At 34.5% G+C, this 5002-nt stretch overlaps 1 long non-coding RNA gene across 1 annotated transcript in view; it reads right to left on the reverse strand.

The window, feature by feature from the left end:
- Nucleotides 1-4576: 4576 nt before the first annotated feature.
- Nucleotides 4577-5002, reverse strand: part of LOC144244795 (uncharacterized) — a 2484-nt gene continuing 2058 nt past the window's right edge. The window contains exon 2 of the long non-coding RNA XR_013339072.1: nt 4577-4688. This is a non-coding gene — a long non-coding RNA (uncharacterized LOC144244795). The remainder of the gene's footprint in view (nt 4689-5002) is intronic.

A 5002-nucleotide genomic window follows, 5' to 3' on the forward strand; every position in this document is an offset into this window, starting at 1 on the left:
GAATCTCAAAGGGAGATTGAACGATAACTAAGATCAAAGATACATACATACTCTCAGAATCTGTTTTGGCAAACATGAGTTGATGAAATCAATCAATGGCCATTTGGTGATATCTGTCAAAATATAAAATGTATCAACCTCTTGACCCAGCAGTTCCACTGTTATGAATTGATTGTACATATAAATTTGTAAATGTACAGCAAGAAAGCTAATTGCTGTATTGCATAACAATGCCGAAAACTGAAAATAACCTACTTTTCCATCGGCAGTGGCCTTATTTAATATATTTTGTTACATCTATACAATAAAAGGGGATGCTGTCACTAAAAGGAATGAGGTAGCTATGTATATGCATATGAAAGGATTTCAAGAGCCACTAGGTGGAAAAATATGAGACTTCTTGCTTTTTGTTTAAAAAAAAAATCTACGTATTGTTATTTGTGTAACTTTTTCTAAAATATTGTGTATTTTTCTAAAGTAATATAAGAAACCATTGACCGAGGCTACTCTAGGGAATATTAGGACTGCTGTTTGATGAAAGAGAGACTTCTAAAATTTTGTGTTAAATTTTTCACATTTCTAACTATTACCATTATTTTAAAAATAAAGGGAAATCCTTTTATATATTTTATTAAAAGCTCATAGTGTAGTCTGACAGCTCTGGGAGTAATCTTGTCATAAATTTAGAAAAATCACTTAATTTCTGAGTCTTATTTTACTCATTTGTAAAGTGATAAAACTAATAGTATTGACTTCACAAGATTTTTCTGGAGATGAAATGAGGTAGTGTCACCTAGAAAGCACTCAGTAAATGTTTGCTATTCTTATTATTAATGGTCAAAATGTAATTTGAAATTATCCATGGGTTCTTAAACTATTTTTCTTTGCATTATTATTATTATTTTGAGTGGTGGCTTTAGGCATTATTAAAATACAATCTTTTTTTTTAATGTTTTTTTTATTTCTGAGAGAGAGAGAGAGAAACAGTATGAACAGGGGAGGGTCAGAGAGAGAGGGAGACAGAATCTGAAGCAGGCTCCAGGCCCTGAGCTGGCTGTCAGCACAGAGTCCGACTTAGGGCTCGAACCCACGAACCATGTGATCATGACCTGAGCCGAAGTTGGACGCTTAACCGACTAAGCCACCCAGGCGCCCCTACAATCCTTAGTTTTTAGCAGCCTACTTAGAATTAATATTGTACCAAATCATTGGGGCATCTGTGTGGCTCAGTTGGTTAAGTGTCTGACTTCAGCTCAGGCCATGATCTCACAGTTCGTGAGTTTGAGCCCCACGTTAGGCTCTGTGCTGACAGCTCTGAGCCTGGAGCCTGCTTCAGATTCTGTCTGTGTCTCTCTCCACCCCTTGCCCACTCACACTCTGTGTCTCTCTCTCTCTTAAAAATAAATAAACATTAAAAAAATATATTGTACCAAATCACATAAAATACAGAAACTTTACAACTGTCTGGCCTATTTATCCTTTTGCCATGTCCTTTATGCAATTGTTGTCATATATATTAAATCTGCATATAAGGCCAATAAGATGATATTAAAATGATATTAAATGATATGAAGATGACATAAGCCACATAAATGTATACAAACATGAAAATGTATATGTTCAAACATGTAATGTACAGCATGGTGACTAAATTTTTTTTAATTTTGTAAAATGATGAGCTTCAGATAACAAAACCAAGAAAGTGGCATCTTGTTTTAAAGACTCATGTATATTTTATTTTACTGATTTATTCTTGAGTCGTATATTTTGAAGAAATTAACAGGAAAATAGTCTTTTCTACTTAGCCAGGCATTTTATACACCCGATGTTCTTTCATGTTTTGGTTAAGATCCATACTTCTATCTGTTATCATTTACCTTCAGACTAAAGACAATCCCTTTGCATTTCTTATTATGTAAGTCTGCTTTATTGATCTTTATATACTTCCCTTGTTGTGTGTATTCAAACATTTTCTTGCATAAACATTGATGTGTTTGATCATAGAGTCTATAGTAGATCCTGCTTGAGGTATTATTATATTGTGTTACTTGGATATATTTTATAGAAACTAAGGTGCCGAATCAGCAAAACCTGGTGGTAACATATGGGGTGGGGGTAGTTAGGGAGCAAGAAAGGAGGCAAGATGAGCCCAGGATTTTTTTGCTTTCGCTTTTTTGCTTGCGCAGCAAGTGTGGTGCCATCTAATGGAAGATGTGGCAAAATAACCAGTGTGCTGAGAAATTGAGGTGGCGCGAGGGGAGGTGTGGTGCTTAACTTTGTATGCTGGTAGCGGCATAACCAAGTGGTACATCTGTGTCCAGGAGAGATGGATACACAGGTCTGGAGCGCATAAAGAAAGTCTGCTTTAGGGATATCAAAACAGAAAGCAAAACCGGAAGAGAAACCAATGAATCACCAGTGAGTCACTGAAGTAGGTATTAGTAAAATTTATTGTGCACACACCAAAAAGGCAGTCTGCAAACTTGGAGCACTCAAACCTGATATGTTCTTAGGGTGCCTGGGTGGCTCAGTCGGTTAAGCATCCAACTTCGGCTCAGGTCATGATCTCACAGTTCGTGAGTTCAAGCAGTGTGTCGGGCTCTGTGCTAACAGCTCAGAGCCTGAAGCCTGTTTCTGATTCTGTCTCTCTCTGCCCCTTCCTCGCTCACTCTCTGTCTCTCAAAAATTATAAAAAATCTTTTCTCTTGTATTAGAGAAGACTCTAAGTTGTCCTAAGTAATCAAAGACCTAATAAAGACAAAAGATAAACTCTTCATTTCCTACAGGCAGGTTACATAAATGGTAAAGAAAAAAACAAAACATTTGTTCACAATTTGTCATGAAGAACAGATCAATAATCTAAACAAACTTTGTCCTTTGAAAAGACAGAACACAAATTCTATTACTGCACGAGTATACTTTTGGTATTAAAATTCTCTTTTCTTTTACCTTAGTAAATCCATTCCAATCTTAGGTTGACCACATATAAAATTCCATTCTCAAGATTCTTTTTTTCACAAACTTTCTATATCCATTTAGGTTTTGTTTTTTTCCTTTTTCTTTTTTATTCTGGAATGATAATGTTGCTTTAGAACACGATTAGTTTTTTCCCTTAACCAAAACTAACCATGTCCTTCATACCTTTCTTGATCCAAAAAACACATTCTATTTTTCTAACTTATTTTTCATGAAGTCATTTTCTTTCACCTTTCTTATTTCTAGTAGTTTATTTTTACATACTGATTATAAATGAACTGATTACATAGTTCATTTTAACTATCAGTAATCTTTGGTTTCCAGCGAAAACTAAAACGTAGGCAATTGTGAACTATCATACATTAAAATCCTGTAGTCTATTTGCAAATTTACAAACACATTTCATCATTTCTAGAAGTATATTCCTTCTTGTAGTAAATTTTTCAGTACAGCACAAAACATGTTTATTAATAGATCCAAATAGCATTTTTTTCTTTTTGTAAAAAATTGAAAAGTCAAAAGGTAGGAAAACTGATGTCTAGCATTTAATGTTTAACTTATTTGGAAATGGTTTAGATATTCAATAAATAGTTTAACTTAGTATAAACTAAGTTTTGTTTAACTTAGTGTAAACATTTATCTTTACATACATGTAAATTACTTGCTTTTAATAATTATACTTGGATTAGACATCACACAGCTAACCATCATCTGAAGTTATTTTCTTTGTTGCCAAATTGGAAGATATGCCTGCTTTTATTAAACTAACAATTTAAACCAGCTTTTATTTAGCCAAGATTATATCAGATCCTGTGAACTTGAAAACATTTAGGTTAGTTTCTATATTTCTGAGAGTATACTTGACTTATATAAATCTTTAGTTTCCTTTAAACCAGTTAAACAAGGGCTCTTAAAACATTTATTTTGATATTATCTGGAAGTAGAAAGACATCACATATTTATAATGTACACACATAAACATACCACCAGACACAGAGATTTTATAGCTTTTGTTTAAAACATTTTAGCCACATCTCAGGTACAAAACTCAACATAATGTTGGATCCAAATTGTAAATCTGGCAAATAGACTAAAGTTAAGGTTACCTACTTTGATGGCTGCAAATTTTTACTACAGATTTTTTTATTTGCATAAAATCAGAGAAAAGAATCTGAGGATTCTTTCTTTTTTAGCCATTTTGTCTTTCAAAAGCTTTTGCATATCAGTGAAAGAATGCATTTCATTGTCTCTTAGAGATTTGGAATCCTCTCTTTTAAGGGCACCCCTTAAGGTAGACTTATCTGAGTTAAATGTTCGCCAAAGTTGCTACTGCAGCTCCAAAACGTAGCCCATTTTCCAAGAAAAACACAAGATCCTGGTCCCTAGACTAGACAGAACCTATATTTGCCTTCAGATTCTTTAAGACGTTGTAATTATGAGTGCCCCTGTTTTCAACAGCTACTGGAAAGCACAAGAGACTCCACATTTTCTCCTCTTTTGAACAGAACAGAGTGATTGATCAAGAAGCTTCACTAAACAATATACAGGTATGCGAAATAAAGTTGGAGGGCTTGAAGCACAAAGAGTGAGGGAGACTTACCCTCAAACTCCAGGGTTGGGGAGAAAGCAGTGAGTGCAATGGACTCTGTGGGTACTAGCACCTGTTTGTTCACTGCCCCGAGGTCATGAAGGGTCTTCTCTCGATCCTGCTTCTGATGTCGGGAAACATCAAAAATTCCAGAAGAACAGGGTTAAAAGCAACAAATCACTGAAGTAGTAAATAGTAAAAGGTTAGGTGCACACACCAAAAACACAGTTTGCAAACAGGAAGCACTCAAGCCAAAGCATGGAGTAAGACTCATAGGGTATATATATATGGTATATATATGTATATATATATTAAAAATATTTTTTTTTAATTTTTAAAGGTTTATTTATTTATTTTGAGAGAGAAAGAGAAAAGGGGGGAGAGAGAGAGAGAGAGAGAGAGAGAGAGAGAGAGAGAATCACAAGCACACTCCACTCC

The sequence above is a fragment of the Crocuta crocuta genome, unplaced genomic scaffold (genome assembly GCF_008692635.1).
Source record: "Crocuta crocuta isolate KB4526 unplaced genomic scaffold, BGI_CrCroc_1.0 scaffold395, whole genome shotgun sequence".
Classification (NCBI taxonomy): domain Eukaryota; kingdom Metazoa; phylum Chordata; class Mammalia; order Carnivora; family Hyaenidae; genus Crocuta; species Crocuta crocuta.